General features: G+C 44.8%; 1 protein-coding gene and 3 non-coding genes across 4 annotated transcripts in view; all 4 read right to left on the reverse strand.

Annotated features, from left to right (window-relative positions):
- The window catches only part of LOC119379596 (5-phosphohydroxy-L-lysine phospho-lyase), a gene marked incomplete at its 3' end in the record, with an annotated part of 210,944 nt that overhangs the window by 127,532 nt on the left and 64,108 nt on the right, over nucleotides 1-19,304 (reverse strand).
- On the reverse strand, nucleotides 1,831-1,925 carry Trnay-gua (transfer RNA tyrosine (anticodon GUA)). The gene is made up of 2 exons: nucleotides 1,889-1,925; nucleotides 1,831-1,866 (listed from the first exon to the last, which is right to left on the reverse strand). It is a non-coding gene; the product is annotated as a tRNA-Tyr (tRNA).
- Nucleotides 2,103-2,197, reverse strand: Trnay-gua (transfer RNA tyrosine (anticodon GUA)). Its single transcript has 2 exons — nucleotides 2,161-2,197; nucleotides 2,103-2,138 (listed from the first exon to the last, which is right to left on the reverse strand). It is a non-coding gene; the product is annotated as a tRNA-Tyr (tRNA).
- Trnay-gua (transfer RNA tyrosine (anticodon GUA)) lies at nucleotides 14,936-15,030 on the reverse strand. The gene is made up of 2 exons: nucleotides 14,994-15,030; nucleotides 14,936-14,971 (listed from the first exon to the last, which is right to left on the reverse strand). It is a non-coding gene; the product is annotated as a tRNA-Tyr (tRNA).

Genomic DNA, 19,304 nt, shown 5'->3' on the forward strand with positions numbered 1-19,304 from the left:
TAAGATAATAAAACTGCCTGTAATGGTGCCGTTTAAATGTCTCCTACGACTTCCAGACCGATCAAGGCACAAGTTGAAGAGACGATCACGAGAGCGCCAAGACGTAGATAGATAGATAGATAGATAGATAGATAGATAGATAGATAGATAGATAGATAGATAGATAGATAGATAGATAGATAGATAGATAGATATAAGCGGGTGAACGTGCCGTTGGTTCGCTAAGAAATGCTTTTTATTGTCGTTGTATTTTAATTTGTCGTTTCGCGAACACGAGGGGACATATTTACAGCCTAGAAAGTGCGGCTGTACAGGCTGTGCTTTTGCAGGCCCAGCACGCTGAAAAATACAAAAAAGGATAAAAAATAAATAAATAAAAATAAACATCTCAGTACACTTCAGAAAGGTTGAAATCGCTACAGCGCAACAGCTATCACGTCCGTCAGTCGTGTCGTCGACTGCCAGGCAGTCCTCTACTGAGCAGCCTATGTGAGTATTCATGCGCCACTTGCACTCCCCTGAGATTCATGGCTCAGTAGCACAGCTCAAAGCAAGCGTTTAGGGCTATCTGAACAAGCACAAGAATAAAGATTAGCTATAAGCGGAACTTTCGGAGTATAAAAGATTTGGATAATGCCTTGATCGTGAGCTTTACGCCAGAAGAAACTCTCCGTCTTGGAAACTGCATCAGCCTCTTCAAACAGATCGGCGTAAAATGTAAATATGCGTCTGTGTCTCTCAAAAATATTGTTCCTGATGAAATGCTGCTCAGGAGCCAACATAGTCATTTACTCAACAGAAATTTCTCTTCTGAAGATGGCGGTGAAGGGGAAACGTCATTTCCGGACGTCCTACACCAGGCGCTAGAAGGCGGAAATCATGGGCGCCGTCTCCAGGACACTTTCTGCGCGGACACAGTCTTCCTTCAATGCCCCTCTCGCGTCCTGTGAGCATTGGGGCTGAATAAACTGTTGCATGCGAAAACCCGACCCCACAGTGCATCTAGTCGAACTTTCCATGATAATTTCTTTCGCCAGGCACAATACTACGACGAGTACAAACACGCATATGTACAAATTTGCACTCTAAAGCAACTCTTCATCTTTATTTCTGTCAGCTTGATGTTTCGTGAGCACGAGAGAATATACATAACACCTAAAAATCATGACAATGGCAACTATAGCTACATGCTCGCTTATTTAAGTGGTTGCTCGTGAACGTCACTTTTGACGCGTTGGCGGCTTTGTAACTACGATCTCACAAAAATAATGCTAGATGTTTTTACAGATTATAATAGAGCACGCACTGCGCTTTAATTCTGGGGAATTTAAAGAAAATCGAAGATGGCTTTTTTTCTTAATAGCATTTCAAAGTATTCCATTTTTAGAGACATGCCTTCACTTATGAATTTTTTGTTTGTTTTTGACATCATTCTCGGCAATCACATTTAACACATTTGTTAAACAAATGTGTGGAAACATTCTGGGAAAATTTGGAAATTATGTGTATTATAGACGCGAAGCAAAAAAATCTGAAACAAGAGCACTATTGAGCAATCTGCCGCATTTGCGATTTTCTTTCGTGAAATATGGGCAAGAAAATTGCAAGATTAGAATTTGGTAGACACACATTACTTGTAGTATGCCAAGAAAAATTTTGAGACTCACAGCTACAATAGTTATTTCGAAGGACCTCATCAAAATCCCATTTTCGCGCAATTCGAAAAAAGTGGTTCTGCTGAGTCATACACTTATCCAAAACGGAGAAAGATAAGTGTGATCGATCATACCAAGAAATATTAGCGAAGTTAGGATACCAAGGAAAAAAAAATCCGTCGAGCCGGATTCGAACCAGCGACCTATGGATAACCGTTGCCACAATAGCACTTCTACAGTCCACCGCTCTACCAACTGAGCTATCGACGGATCGAGGAGCGGTGCTTTACGAGCTCTCTTTCAGTGCGTTTATTCGCGGTACTCCAACATAAAAATACGCCGAGGTATACTTGTAGACGTTATACACTAATCCAAAACGGAGAAAGATAAGTGTGATCAATCATACCAAGAAATATTGGCGAAGTTAGGATATTAAGGGAAAAAAAATCCGTCGAGCCGGATACGAACCAGCTACCTACGGATAACCGTTGCCACAATGGCACTTCTACAGTCCACCGCTCTACCAACTGAGCTATCGACGGATCGAGGAGCGGTGCTTTACGAGCTCTCTTTCAGTGCGTTTATTCGCGGTACTCCAACATAAAAAAACGCCCAGATATACTTGTAGACGTTATACACTAATCCAAAACGGAGAAAGATAAGTGTGATTAATCAAAGCAAGAGATATTTGCGAAGTTAGGATACCAAGGAAAAAAAAGCCGGCAGATCCCACGCATTGTGGGAATCGATGTAATGCGAAGCAGCCAGCAAAGAGCTGCATACATCATCTTGTATGTCGTTTAGCAAAATGCGTGTCATGGTTTTCATGTTAACTCCAATTATTTATGTTCGTCACACAGTAACGTCGCGCAGTACCAACTTCGGGATAGATCAAGCTAGCGAAACGACCGCCAACGCACCATGAGCCTAGCACGTGTCATGCTGTACATGACATGCGTGTCATGATTTTCGTGTTAACTCGTGTTATTTATGTTCGTCACACAGTCATGTCGCGCATTACCAATTTCGGGGTAGATCGAGCTAGCGAAACGGCCGCCAGCGCCCCGTGAGCGTGGCATGTAAGTCATGCTGTACATAACATGCGTGTCATGATTTTCGTGTTAACGCGTGTTATTTATGTTCGTCACACAGTCACGTTGCGCAATACCAGTGTCGGAGTAGAAAAAGCCAGCGCAACGGCCGCCAGCGCCCCATGAACGTGGCACGTAAGTCATGCTGTACATGACATGCGTGTCATGATTTTCATGTTATCTCGTGTCTTATTTATGTTCGTCACACAGTCACGTCACGCAATACCAATTTCGGGGTAGATCAAGCCAGCGAAACGGCCGCCAGCGCACCATGAGCGTGGCACGTAAGTCATGCTGTACTTGACATGCGTGTCATGATTTTCGTGTTAACTCGTGTTATTTATGTTCGTCACACAGTCGCGTCGCAAGATACCAATTTTGGTGCATATCAAGCTAGCGAAACGGCCGCCAGCGCACCATGAGCATGGCATGTAAATCATGCTGTGTATGACATGCGTGTCATGATTTTCATGTTATGAATTGTCATTTACGTTCGTCATAATGTCATGTTACGGCATACCAACTTTTGTGTACATTCGATTAACCCAGCGACCAGGAGAGCACAAAGTCGTAGGCGGCTAGATAGATAGATAGATAGATAGATAGATAGATAGATAGATAGATAGATAGATAGATAGATAGATAGATAGATAGATAGATAGATAGATAGATAGATAGATAGATAGATAGATAGATAGATAGATAGATACGCTCAAAGTCGCAGAAGTTCGCTAAGAAATGCTTCGCATTTAAAAAATCCGTCGAGCCGGATTCGAACCAGCGACCTATGGATAACCGTAGCCACAATAGCACTTCTACAGTCCACAACTGAGCTACGCACGGAATGAGCAGCGGTTCTTGAGATCTCTTTCAGTGCGTTTGTTCTCAATCCTCGTATATATTGAAACGCCGATGATTACTTGTAGACCTTATACACTGCTCCAAAATCGAGAAAGATAAGGCGAACCAATCATATCAAGAAATATTAGAGAAATTAGCATAATGGAGGAAAAAAAACTCCGTCAAGCCGGATTCGAACCAGCGCTCTACAAAGAGGAGGATACAACTTTATTAAAAGAAATTTCATGGGTTTGGAGCTGGCCACTTGTCTGCGGCGACCTCTTAAGAAGAATGCCGCTTTGGCTCAAGTACTCCTCGAATCTTCTCCGCATTTATCTAACGGCACCCGATTTTACAAAGTTCCCGATCTGACAAAAATTTCCATACGCCGCCATGCTGCGCTGGAGAACGGGAGCACAAAAGCTGTCGTCACAGCCTCGGCAGTGCAGTATTGGGGGGTCACGCCTATTTAGCACAGTGCAGAGAGGATTATGGCGGCACCCAGGGTTTTTAAATGAGAGTTATTGTCATCAAATAGCTCTTGCAAAGTTCACACGCACGCACGCGCACACACACACACACACACACACACACACACACACACACACACACACACACACACACACACACAATAAAATGGCAAAATAATACAAAAGGGCACACGATCACAGACCCTGGGCGGCGCCAGGGTCTGTGAAAAGGTCCATAGTTGAATGTTGCCATCAATCCGAACTAAGAAAACTAGCTATCACCAATCAAGATTTAAGAAATCGTTTACCGTAATAAACGAGGAGAAAAGCGGAGATTTCATTCTAATTTTTCATTCCGGGCATGCCATCGCGTTAAAACATCCAAGCGACGTAGTCACGTCTAGTTTTCTTTGTTGACGAATGGACACGTACGTCATTCCAAAGCGCACGTCTAAACCACGTGGTGCTACAAGCGATGATGGTTTATAGTCGCTGTACATTCTCCCAAAGGAACACTACGCAAATTGATTGCCTTATTTCATGGCCCATACGACAGATGACACCGATCGTCTCCTCGTAACTTTATTGCTTGGCCTTCTCGCAGCAATCCCTGGCTATTTGCGTCTTGGTATATCAGCTGCCTTGTCACATCTTCACGTGACCGACTGCCTCGCTCGGACATGGGAGGCTCTATGTATGGGCCACCCTCATGGATCTTTTAAATGCGCAGGCATGGGTTAGCGGCTAATACAATGCCGCGGAAGCTTTTGTGCGTTGGTGCGTTATAATTTCAGACTCTAAATCCATACGCTCGAAACTGAGCAATAAATTATAGAGCTTAGAATGTCAGAAAGCTGAGCCAGTTGGTAGAGATTCATGATGAAAAATAGTCAGCAGGCGCTTGTGTTGTCCCGACATCCCTCTTCTGTCCGTGTTTGTATGCCTACTGTCTTATCACGAACAATAGAAGCTGTTTTATTCGGTTTACACTTGTGGTCGAGCTCGCTGGTTGTGCTAGGCCGTACCACAGCTCAATGCAATCGACATCAGCCCAAACTGCACGTATGGCTGAAGTACATGCAGCCAAACATGCAACACTTGCCATTCGTCACCTCGCCATGCACACAAAACAAATACTAGTGACAGCAGCGTGTAGCACCAAACAGTATCTCGTGTACGTCGCATTCCGTGAATTTGCCTCCTCTATAGCCGGGTATTCATTCTAGTTTTGCAGGTACATGTGTGCGAGTCATACACAATGTAGCCAATAATTGTGAGAAGCCGAGTGGGGGGTGTGAGGTAATGAAGAGAATTCATGTTCAAAGACTTTGTGCATCTTTCAAACCTGCTGTTTCACATAATAACTGACACAAGTGTGTAGGGGAATGTGCTTAGCAAATTTCATCGAGATCCACTGACCTCCAAATATCACTGGAGCTGCAATTTTATTTTATACATTCTTGCTACGCATTCTATTTTATTTGCTTGTAATATGAATTTACTTCTAAAGCTAGACGAGATGACATCCCAATACTATTGACACCACCAGAGAAGGATATCCACTGCAGTTATAAATGAAACAATGTATGCACTACATGGTGACGATGGTTTTAATTAATCTCATGACTGAAGCAGCTGATGCTACATTATAAAAGGTCTTAATTAAACAAACAATGCACTGATCTTCAGCTCCTCTGTAACAATGCCACAGTAACTAAAAGGATATTTAAAATGGGAGTTATAAATTGTCATAGCCTCGATGGTCACCAAGCAGCTCCCGCGAAATCCACACACGCACACACACACACACGCACACACACACACAATACTACTAGAGAGGAGGGAACGACCCACACCCTAAGGAGCTTCGCCGCTAATATGAAAAAGGCCATGTGATGGACCACTTCGGCACTGCTGTCGTACAGCTCTCAAGCGTTGAAATGAGAGAGAGAGAGAGACTCTTTATTAGAAAAACAGAGATTTTTGCCGGCGTTAGTATATAACCGCTGGCATGCTACTCTGTGTAGGGATGGGGAAGGGGATTGACAGACTAAAGAAGAGAGGGAAGGAAATAATAATAAAAAGAAAGAATATAAAAAAATGAAATGCGCAAATGAACCTGATAGAAATATTTACAACGAGTGTGTAAGGTAAGTGAAGCCTTTGCTGTATGAAATAATCATGCAATCATTAAAGCTTTCCTACTAGGCCAATGTTTGACAAGTAATTAAACAGGGACTGTGAAACCCGTCGCTGTTTAGAAGGGCCGGGCACTGGGCTTAATATGTTGGGCAACGTTAATTGATCGTGACAAATCATGTCCATTTGTCTCTCAAACAATGTTCTGTCATCGCGGTACGCGGAGCAGTCCAGTAATATGTGCTCTACTGTCTCTATGCTGTCTCTATGCTATAACTGTCTGCGTTGCATTGACCCAGAAGTGAGAGAGAAAATTTACCCAACACTTCCTCGCCAACTTGAGACACTGTATCATCGTCTTCGACTGAACGTGGCATACACGAACAGTTATTTGTACCGCATAGGGCGCACCACTAGTCCCTGCTGTGATAACTGTGGAAGCGTTGAAATGGAGAACCAGACACCCTATAGGGCGTCTCGTACCCCCCTTCACTCTGGAAACAATGAATTCAGGCAGAAGATTGGACAATCGCGCATCTATCACCATTCTCAAGAACAATCACCTTGATCTCGTAAAAATACAAAACAGGCCACTATGTGCCTAAGAGACAGATGCATAAGACCTAGCCGCACTCTGCGTAAGAAGGAACACATTTGTGTGACTTGCCCTCTCCCATGCCGACGCCAAGACAATCACTGCCAACACTCTGTGCAGCTACTGCACAGCAACGCGTGACATAAATAGCACTCGTAGAGCCTACCACACACGCGAGATAAGAAATCTGTTGCTGGCTCTCGCGTGTGTGACAGCTACCACCAATGCCGCCACCACCACCGCCCACTGCATCACAATCGGAGCGCCGGAAAGACGCAGAGGCTTTGAAAGCGGCGGCGGATGTCGCGTGGCCCTCACTGCCACCACTGCGCAGTCATAAATAGCCGATGCAGAATGGCCCGCAATGTACATCATCGTCCACGGATGACTGACACGACAAGAACCTACAAGTCCTCGCTGTGTTGAGGTCTCTCATGACCCCGATGCGCACTCTCCTCAACGGAATGACAACTCCGTCAGCTCGATGTGCTCTGCAAGTTCTGGATTCCATGGAGCCAGTCCTTGCAAACCTTTTTTAACGCCTACTTCTAGACAACCGCAGAGGAAGCGATGTCAAATATTTCTCGGTTGTGACTATCTGTGTGTGTGCGGTGAACACTGTGCGCGTATTGCTTGTTCCCTCTTTCCTCCTTGCTCTCTCTATTCTTTTTTCTCCCCTTCCCCCTTCCCCCGTGTAGGGTAGCAAACCGGGTGCAACCTGGTTAACCTCCCTGCCTTTCCTTCGCTTTTATCTCTCTCTCTGTTGCTGGCTGTTGACCGCGTAAAAATGAAAAAATCTCACCCGCTTCAATTTTCAGTCTTGACGCTTAGCTGTTCCATTTCTTGTCTCCAATATTATGTTGCTCCCTGTAGTACTGGAACGATGCACCTGGGTACTTGTTAGGTGTGACCTTCCACATAATGTTTTCCTATATTGAGGGCGTGCTGCGCCAGTTTCTGTGCCATATTTCTGTGCCAGTTTATGCTCCTACAGGCTTACTCCAATAGTACTTCCCCATATGTACACTCGCAGAAGGACTTCGCATCGCTTAAAACATTGGCCGCGTATCTGCGTGCTTCGCTGCAAATGTCGTGTAAAGACGATAGAAGAGGCGCTGTGTGAGATATGGACGCCATCTGGCAATACGTGGGGAAACATGAGTGCTGTGTTGCGTGCTGGTAGTCCCGGCGCAGCAGCAGGCGAAGACCTTTGCAGAGAAACGTCCGCACTCAACCAGTACTCTCCACACACTCTTTTATTTACACGTCGCCTGGGTAAAACAGGAACGCCAGAGCGGCGCCCACAACCGGCAGCCTGAAGGCCGCCCACAACGCTGCTGTTTCATTTTTAAATATTTTTTTTCACCTTCTTGGCCTTCTCAAAACTAAAGTTTTTCAATACCAACCCATGGCATTCGTACAGTGCAATACAGAACCGAAACCGAAACACAAGAATGAGCTCGTGCGACGGGCACGGAGGAAGGCAAATTTCAGCGCAGTCGCATTTTCAGCTTTGTTGAAACAGCGCTCACTAGACGACGACGAAGTAAAAGAAGGCACAGGACAGGCAGCGCCTGTCCTGTGCCTTCTTTTACTTCGTCGTCGTCTAGTGAGCGCTGTTTCAACAAAGATGAACGCATACCAACTCGCTCAAGCTTCCATTCTTATGCATTTTCAGCGCAGCTTAAGAAACTAGGGTCCTTAAAATTACGTATGTATGCATTTTCTATTAAAGGAACACGTCACCTAATACTTACCTAGTGATGTTGCGCCTCAGATATGCATGATATTTACTTTTTGATCGACAACGCTCACAAGTATGAACAGCCGTACCAGTTCAAGACGGCTGGCCCTTGGGCAAGTGGTTCAACTTTGGCCGAGTGGCTGAATCGAGGGACGTGCCGACAAACAGAAAGACAGACAGACAGAAAGACAGACCAAAATTTCTGCGTTTAAGTTCCCCAAGAAAGACTATCGTCTTTAATACAATAACACTCTCTTGGCTGTGGCAGAACACAGCAGCGCCATTCGCGTAACTTAGCACTTTGACCTCCGCGGTCATCAAGCGAAACCCTCGCACTCGATCATTTCCAAGCAAATTTTTACAAAAGAGACTCTAAGTAGACAGCAAAAACATGGCTGATCCCTCCGACATAGGAATCGGTATAACACGAAAGTGAAACGTGTCTTCACAGAAGTAGTGCTTATTGTGTAGTGATATATGAGAGCTTGTGCAATGTCCATTCGTGTTTGGCAGCTATAGCACCGTTTGACGTGGATGCACCCATGTTGACAGCATGTCTCTATCGCGACGACTAACGCCCATGATCGTGATTAAACCGTTGTGGTAGCTGACGGTGTGAACATATAATTGGACACAGCGAATCGTGAATCCCGCATAAGGATGATATCAACAAGCTCATAATCAACACTGGTACCCGGTATGCACTTCTTCAAAGCGCCGTCAATTAAGGAGAGAAACGGCACGGCGTGCGCTTTCTAGTAATGGGTAGCCGACGCCTGTGCTCATGCATGCATAACGCACACTGCGCTTTAGCAACACGGGAGGTAGAGGTTCGTAGCCTGAGCCGCAAACGCGTGCGTCCCGCTGGCCTCTGTCTCGCAGGCGCTGCTCTCGCTCCACCAAGGCACGACATTCGCCCGTCGAAATCGCGCCCTTTCTGCGACGCATATTGCAGCAGTTTTGTTAGTCGGTGCTCTCGCAATTGAAGCAGTCGGCGGCGGAGAAATCCCGTTGGTGCACGTAGAAGCTGCACTACTCCGATGAGCCGATGCACGCTAACACGAAGCCAAATGCAAAGAACGTAACTGCGTCAAGCGTGCCTAGGCGACGCCAGCGCAGCCAGTCTAGCTCTCTGGCATCGAGACGCTTTAACCATGACCTCCGATATCGCATGCAATCTCGGAATAAGCGCTAGTAAGTGTCGATCGTGAAGCATTGCTGCTTTTCACATCTCACAGACGGCGGCACCGTCCCGCTCCGCCCGCCGCGAAAGAGAATGTGTGAAATATATAAGGCGCGTTCGCGCCCTGTCTACCATCTTCCGAGTTAGCTTAGTCGGTAGCACGTCGGGCGCTGCCGTCGTGGCCGCAACGTCGTGGGTTCGATTCCCAGCGGGGGCTAACTTTTTCTTGGTTTTTTTTCTTTCTCACTCGTTGGCGTCCATTTTATCAACGTCATATCCGTGACGGATGTACTTGGTGGACCCCGGCATAAAACACTTTCGTGTTAAAAAGTAATGCCGACGCACGACATCCTTATTTTACGCTCGATAAGACTTGAATATTCTCGCTAACTTCTTGTTTTTCACAATCCTTGTAGTGCATCCTGTGTACGCCATTCGTATCCCATCTAAGGCCATAGATCCTAAGGTAACGTATACTAGAATGTTAAAAAACGTCTGGTTTGCGCGGAGCACGCAGCAGACACAGCGTAAGATGGAGGAGCGGCCTTTCTAGAGCCCGTTGTAAACTCTCTCGGGGGGTCTACTACAAGTACAGTTTCAAGGTACCCACCACACCATAAATCATCATAATTTGGCGATGTACGGAAGTACCCACTATTCATCATTCTGCGGAGAAGCGAAGTACGCCCTACGCGTCTGTAATGCATTATATGCACTTTTGTTGATGCTGTGGCTGGTGGATGGATGGATGGGAAAAACTTTACTAAGGTCCCTCGGAACGCGCTCTAGCACGTAGCCTGAAGGAAGAGCGTAGCTGGATGGTCTCTTGTTCCTCTTCATTTTTCTCTTTCTTTCTCTTTCTCTCTGTTTTTGTACCTGCTTTTTTTTTCCTGTTGGTTTCCATTCCTTTCTTTCTATTTCCTCCTTTATGCCTCTATCTATTTCTTTCTCAGCCTCGCTCTTCCAACTTTATTTACCTTTCTTCCCTTTCTTTCTCTCTTTTTCTTTATTTCGCTTCATTTATTTGTTTCGTTCTGTCTTGCGCTGCGTTTTTATATCTCTTTTTCGTGTCTGTTCCTTTCTTTCTCTTTCTCTTCATCTGTCGTTCTCTGTCTTTTTATCTTTTTATGTGTTTATTCCCTTTATTTCTCTCTATTTTTCTCCTTCTTTCTGTCGCTTTCTTGCTCTCTCCTTTTCTCTATTTCTTTTTCTCTCTCTTCATTTTCTATTTCTTTCGTTCTCTCTCTTTCTCTCTCTCTCTCTTTTACGTGATTCACGTGCTCCACTTAGCCGAGCACAATTTTCGTTTAACGCTCGCACCTGCTGTACGCGGCAGTGGGGCTTGCCCAATTCCTGTGAAGCCTACTCACCTGTGGTTTCTGCGGACGCCATAGTTTTTACGGCCAGCTTAAACAAATCCGCCGTTAAGATATCCGTCGAGCAGGATTTTAACCAGCGCCTTACAACGACGATTGCCTCTTTGGCTCGAGTACCCCTCGAGTCTTCTCAGCATTTCGCTTAAAAGTCTATCTAACGACACCCGATTTTACGATGTTCCCGCCCTAACAAAGAAATCTTCATGCCCCCGCAGGTACCCATAGGGTTGAATGTTGCTATCAACCCGAATTAAGAAAACTAGCTAGCAGCAATCCAGATATAAAGAAGCGTTTTTTCGAAATAAATGAGGAGAAAAGCAGCGATTTCATTCTAACAACGCACATTGCGCAGTGTCGCCGCCGGTACCCGCGCCAAATAGCGCAGTTGCGACGCCAGGGCAGGCCAAATTTTTGTTTCGCCAACGACGACCAAAAGGGGGCAACGCCGACCACACGCATAGTCGGGTGTGGAGTGGCGACACCGGCGACACTATCCAATCTGCGCGCGCAGGATCTCGATCCGGACTGTCGACAAGGCGACGTCAAGGGCTTTCTTGGCGACGCCAAAAAACATGTTTAAGCTCCAAGACGTGAAGCCTCAGACAACATGTAACAGACTTCTGAGAAGCGGAAGAGCTATGTGGAGCACATTCTCAATCAGGAAGATCTGATTATTGTGACACGGCGACGTTGTCGACATGGTTGCGCTCCTCTAATCATCCTGGAGAACAAAAAAAATGAGTGTTGATACAAGTTCTGATGAATACAATCAAACGTGAACTTCTATAAAGGGCTAACAGGACTCATAAGACGTGTGCGTACAAGTCGGGATCATTCAGAACTGCACCATGCGAGTAGCGGAAATGAGAATAAGAAGCACCGAAGACCGAACTAATATGATGGAAAATAAACTTTTTGATTAACGGATTTGCCGATTGATCTATTGATTCATTCATTCAGCCTCCACCACCATACGGCTGCCCCGGCCTCTATTCGACCTAGCTAGCTTGGGCAATGACCACACTGAGCTCAATATTTGTTTATCGGCGTAGCAGAAACATTAATAAAAAGGAACACCAATGGGAACAGGTGGTGATAAGGAGATAGTCCTTTGGATCGAACGTTCGCCCGTTCATACACAAACAAGAGGTAAAAAAGACACCAAGCACCAATAAAAAAAGCTAAACACATATAGTACACATTTTTCCGCACAGATGAAGCCCCCTTCCAAATTCACGGGGGCGACGGGCACATAGGAACAAAATTGTGTAGTGCGTTCTATTATGATTGGCTGAGGGCGGCCGTACCTTCCACAGTGCTGACAACAGCTTGTGAGATGGAGCATAGTCAATCACCTGCCGACGCTCGGTATTCGAACGCCCGCTTTCCGAACTACCATGTGAGTACACGCCCTCGAAGATGACGTAACTTATGTTCCCACTTTTCTTCCACAGCCTTCTGGCGATAGCGTGGTCGCACAATGGAGATAGTGAAGAGTACTCTTTTTTAGCTCACTGTAGTACTATTTCGTTTAGCATGGGAGACGTACCGTTCATGAAAAAAAGTTCGTTTTCTTTCTTCTTTTTGACAATTTAGAGCGGCATATGCTCTACGATGGGGAACGGGAGAGCTGCCCCGAACTCTCATAATGACGAGAAAAGGCACTAACGTGTGCGAAAGACCTCATATCTGTGTGTGTGACTGCCCATGATGTCAAATCTACAAGGGCGCGCCGAGTTTAAGTTCTACAGAAAAGCCACCGTGCTCGACCTGGTTATCTTGCACAGTTCTGCTGCCTATCGGTATGGCTTTGCTCATAACCTACACAATGCAAATTACCGGATAAAAAGAAACTACCTTTCCCTTTGATCCTTTAACTAAACGATTGTAAGATAATAAAAATGCCTGTAATGGTGCCGTTTAAATGTCTCCTACGACTTCCAGACCGATCACAGGCACAAGTTGAAGAGACGATCACGAGAGCGCCAAGACGTAGATAGATAGATAGATAGATAGATAGATAGATAGATAGATAGATAGATAGATAGATAGATAGATAGATAGATAGATAGATAGATAGATAGATAGATAGATAGATAGATAGATAGATAGATAGATAGATAGATAGATAGATAGATAGATAGATAGATAGATAGATAGATAGATAGATAGATAGATAGATAGATAGATAGATAGATAGATAGATATAAGCGGGTGAACGTGCCGTTGGTTCGCTAAGAAATGCTTTTTATTGTCGTTGTATTTTAATTTGTCGTTTCGCGAACACGAGGGGACATATTTACAGCCTAGAAAGTGCGGCTGTACAGGCTGTGCTTTTGCAGGCCCAGCACGCTGAAAAATACAAAAAAAAATTATAAAAGAGTAAATAAATAAAAATAAACATCTCAGTACACTTCAGAAAGGTTGAAATCGCTACAGCGCAACAGCTATCACGTCCGTCAGTCGTGTCGTCGACTGCCAGGCAGTCCTCTACTGAGCAGCCTATGTGAGTATTCATGCGCCACTTGCACTCCCCTGAGATTCATGGCTCAGTAGCACAGCTCAAAGCAAGCGTTTAGGGCTATCTGAACAAGCACAAGAATAAAGATTAGCTATAAGCGGAACTTTCGGGTGTATAAAAGATTTGGATAATGCCTTGATCGTGAGCTTTACGCCAGAAGAAACTCTCCGTCTTGGAAACTGCATCAGCCTCTTCAAACAGATCGGCGTAAAATGTAAATTTGCGTCTGTGTCTCTCAAAAATATTGTTCCTGATCAAATGCTGCTCAGGAGCTAAACATAGTCATTTACCCAACAGAAATTTCTCTTCTGAAGATGGCGGTGAAGGGAAACGTCATTTCCGGACGTCCTACACCAGGCGCTAGAAGGCGGAGATTCTGGGTGCCGTCTCCAGGACACTTTCTGCGCGGACACAGTCTTCCTTCAATGCCTCTCTCGCGTCCTGTGAGCATTGGGGCTGAATAAACTGTTGCATGCGAAAACCCGACCCCACAGTGCATCTAGTCGAACTTTCCATGATAATTTCTTTCGCCAGGGACAATACTACGACTAGTACAAACACGCATATGTACAAATTTGCACTTCAAAGCAACTCTTCATCTTTTTTTCTGTCAGTTTGATGTTTCGTGAGCACGAGAGAGTATACATAACACCTAAAAATCATGACAATGGCAACTACAGCTACATGCTCGCTCATTTAAGTGGTTGCGCGTGAACGTCACTTTTGACGCGTTGGCGGCTTTGTAACTACGACCTCACAAAAATAATGCAACCTGTTTTTACAGATTATAATAGAGCACGCACTGCGCTTTAATTCTGGGGAATTTAAAGAAAATCGAAGACGGCTTTTTTTCTTAATAGCATTTCAAAGTATTTCATTTTTAGAGACATGCCTTCACTTATGAATTTTTCCTTTGTTTTTGACATCATTCTCGGCAATCACATTTTTCACATTTGTTAAACCTATGTGTGGAAACATTCTGGGAAAATTTGGAAATTATGTGTATTATAGACGCGAAGCAAAAAAAACTGAAACAAGAGCACTATTGAGCAATGTGCCGCATTTGCGATTTTCTTTCGTGAAATATGGGAATCGCAAGATTAGAATTTGGTAGAGACACATTACTTGTATTATGCCAAGAAAAATATCGAGACTCACAGCTAGAATAGTTATTTTGAAGGACCTCATCAAAATCCCATTTTCGCGCAATTCGAAAAAAGCGGTTCTGCTGAGTCATGCACTAATCCAAAACGGAGAAAGATAAGTGCGATCGATCATACCAAGAAATATGAGCGAAGTTAGGATACCAAGGGAAAAAAAATCCGTCGAGCCGGACTCGAACCAGCCACCTATGGATAACCGTTGCCACAATAGCACTTCTACAGTCCACCGCTCTACCAACTGAGCTATCGACGGATCGAGGAGCGGTGCTTTACGAGCTCTCTTTCAGTGCGTTTATTCGCGGTACTCCAACATAAAAAAACGCCGAGATATACTTGTAGACGTTATACACTAATCCAAAACGGAGAAAGATAAGTGTGATCAATCAAAGCAAGAAATATTTGCGAAGTTAGGATACCAAGGAAAAAAAGGCCGGCAGATCCCACGCATTGTGAGAATCGATGTAATGCGAAGCAGCCAGCAAAGAGCTGCATACATCGTCTTGTATGTCGTTTAGCAAAATGCGTGTCATGGTTTTCATGTTAACTCCTATTATTTATGTTCGTCACACAGTAACGTCGCGTAGTACCAACTTCGGGATAGATCAAGCTAGCGAAACGGCCGCCAACGCACCATGAGCCTAGCACGTGTCATGCTGTACATGACATGCGTGTCATGATTTTCGTGTTAACTCGTGTTATTTATGTTCGTCACACAGTCATGTCGCGCAATACCAATTTCGGGGTAGATCAGGCTAGCGAAACGACCGCCAGCGCCCCATGAACTTGGCACGTAAGTCGTGCTGTACATGACATGCGTGTCATGATTTTCATGTTATCTCGTGTGTTATTTATGTTCGTCACACAGTCACGTCGCGCAATACCAATTTCGGAGTAGATCAAGCTAGCGAAACGGCTGCCAGCGCCCCATGAACGTGGCACGTAAGTCATGCTGTACATGACATGCGTGTCATGATTTTAATTTTAAACTCGTGTTATTTATGTTCGTTACACAGTCATGTCGCAAGATACCAATTTTGGTGTATATAAAGCTAGCGAAACGGCCGCCAGCGCATCATGAGCGTGCCACGTAAGTCATGCTGTACATGACATGCGTGTCATGACTTTCATGTTATCTCGTGTGTTATTTATGTTCGTCACACAGTCACGTCACGCAATACCAATTTCGGGGTAGATCAAGCCAGCGAAACGGCCGCCAGCGCCCCATGAACGTGGCACCTAAGTTATGCTGTACATGACATGTGTGTCATGATTTTCATGTTAACTCGTGTTATTTATGCTCGTCACACAGTCACGTACCAATTTTGGTGTATATCAAGCTAGCGAAACGGCCGCCAGCGCACCATGAGCGTGGCATGTAAATCATGCTGTACGTGACATGCGTGTCATGATTTTCATGTTATGAATTGTCATTTACGTTCGTCATACAGTCATGTTACGGCGTACCAACTTTTGTGTACATTCGATTAACCAAGCGACCAGGAGAGCACAAAGTCGTAGGCGGCTAGATAGATAGATAGATAGATAGATAGATAGATAGATAGATAGATAGATAGATAGATAGATAGATAGATAGATAGATAGATAGATAGATAGATAGATAGATAGATAGATAGATACGCTCAAAGTCGCAGAAGGTCGCATTTAAAAAATCCGTCCAGCCGGATTCGAACCAGCGACTTATGGATAACCGTAGCCACAATAGCACTTCTACAGTCCACAACTGAGCTACGGACGGAATGAGCAGCGGTTCTTAAGGAGATCTCTTTCAGTGCGTTTGTTCTCAATCCCCGTATATAATGAAACGCCGATGATTACTTGTAGACCTTATACACTGCTCCAAAATCGAGAAAGATAAGGCGAACCAATCATATCCAGAAATATTAGAGAAATTAGCATAATGGAGGAAAAAAAACTCCGTCAAGCCGGATTTGAACCAGCGCTTTACAAAGAGGAGGATACAACTTTATTAAAAGAAATTTCATGGGTTTGGAGCTGGCCGCTTGTCTGCGGCGACCTCTTAGGGAGAATGCCGCTTTGGCTCAAGTACTCCTCGAATCTTCTCCGCATTTGTCTAACGGCACCCGATTGTACAATGTTCCCGATCTGAAAAAAATTTCCATACACCGCCATGCTGCGCTGGAGAACTGGAGCACAAAAGCTGTCGTCACAGCCTCGGCAGTGCAGTATTGGGGGGTCACGCCTATTTAGCACAGTGCAGAGAGGATTATGGCGGCACCCAGGGTTTTTAAATGATAGTTATAGTCATCAAATAGCTCTTGCAAAGTTCACACGCACGCACGCACACACACACACACACACACACACACACACAATAAAATGGTAAAATAATACAAAAGGACACATGATCACAGACCCTGGGCGACGCCAGGGTCTGTGAAAAGGTCCATAGTCGAATGTTGCCATAAATCCGAACTAAGAAAACTAGCTATCACCAATCAAGATTTAACAAATCGTTTACCGTAATAAACGAGGAGACAAGCGGAGATTTCATTCTAATTTTTCATTCCGGGCATGCCATCGCGTTAAAACATCCAAGCGACGTAGTCACGTCTAGTTTTCTTTGTTGACGAATGGACACGTCATCCCAAAGCGCTCGTCAAACCAGGTGGCGCTAGAAGCGATGATGGTTTACTATAGTCGCTGTACATTCTCCCAAAGGAACACTACGCAAATTGATTGCGTTATTTCATGGCCCATACGACAGATGACACCGATCGTCTCCTCGTAACTTTATTGCTTGGCCTTCTCGCAGCAATCCCTGGCTATTTGCGTCTTGGTATATCAGCTGCCTGTCACATCTTCACGTGACCAACTGCCTCGCTCGGGCATGGGAGGCTCTATGTATGGGCCACCCTCATGGATCTTTTAAATGCGCAGGCATGGGTTAGCGGCTAATACAATGCCGCGGAAGCTTTTGTGCGTTGCTGCGTTATAATTTCAGACTCTAAATCCATACGCTCGAAACTGAGCAATAAATTATAGAGCTTAGAATGTCAGAAAGCTGAGCCAGTTGATAGAGATTCATGATGAAAAATAGTCAGCAGGCGCTTGTGTTGTCCCGACATCTCTCTTCTGTCCGTGTTTGTATGCCTACTGTCTTATCACGAACAATAGAAGCTGTTTTATTCGGTTTACACTTGTGGTCGAGCTCGCTGGTTGTGCTCGGCCGTACCACAGCTCAATGCAATCGACATCAGCCCAAACTGCACGTATGGCTGAAGTACATGCAGCCAAACATGCAACACTTGCCATTCGTCACCTCGCCATGCACACAAAACAAATACTAGTGACAGCAGCGTGTAGCACCAAACAGTACCTCGTGTACGTCGCATTCCATGAATTTGCCTCCTCTATAGCCGGGTATTCATTCTAGTTTTGCAGGTACATGTGTGCGAGTCATACACAATGCAGCCAATAATTGTGAGAAGCCGAGTGGGGGGTGAGAGGTAATGAATAGAACTCATGTTCAAAGATTTTGTGCATCTTTGAAACCTGCTGTTTCACATAGTAACTGACAGAAGTGTGTTGGGGAATGTACTTAGCAAATTTCATCGAGATCCACTGACCTCCAAATATCACTGGAGCAGCAATTTTATTTCATACATTCTTGCTACGCATTCTATTTTATTTGCTTGTAATATGAATTTACTTCTAAAGCTAGACGAGATGACATCCCAATACTATTGACACCACCAGAGAAGGATATCCACTGCAGTTATAAATGAAACAATGTATGCACTACATGGTGACGATGGTTTTAATTAATCTCATGACTGAAGCAGCTGATGCTACATTATAAAAGGTCTTAATTAAACAAACAATGCACTGATCTTCAGCTCCTCTGTAACAGTGCCACAGTAACTAAAAGGAAATTTAAAATGGGAGTTATAAATTGTCATAGACTCGATGGTCACCAAGCAGCTCCCGCGAAATCCACACACACACACACACACACACGCACACGCACACACACACACAATACTACTATAGAGGAGGGAACGACCCACACCCTAAGGAGCTTCGCCGCTAATATGAAAAAGGCCATGTGATGGACCACTTCGGCACTGCTGTCGTACAGCTCTCAAGCGTTGAATGGAGAACCAGACACCCTATAGGGCGTCTCGTACCCCTCTTCACTCTGGAAACAATGAATTGAGGCAGAAGATTGGACAATCGCGCATCTATCACCATTCTCAAGAAACAATCACCTTGATCTCGTAAAAAGACAAAACAGGCCACTATGTGCCTAAGAGACAGATGCATAAGATCTAGCCGCACTCTGCGTAAGAAGGAACACATTTGTGTGACTTGCCCTCTCCTATGCCGAAGCCAAGACAATCACTGCCAACACTCTGTGTAGCTACTGCACAGCAACGCGTGACATAAATAGCACTCGTAGAGCCTACCACACACGCGAGATAAGAAATCTTTTGCTGGCTGTTGACCGCGTAAAAATGAAAAAATCTCGCCCGCTTCAATTTTCAG

This window comes from Rhipicephalus sanguineus, chromosome 1, assembly GCF_013339695.2.
Source record: "Rhipicephalus sanguineus isolate Rsan-2018 chromosome 1, BIME_Rsan_1.4, whole genome shotgun sequence".
Classification (NCBI taxonomy): Eukaryota; Metazoa; Arthropoda; class Arachnida; order Ixodida; family Ixodidae; genus Rhipicephalus; species Rhipicephalus sanguineus.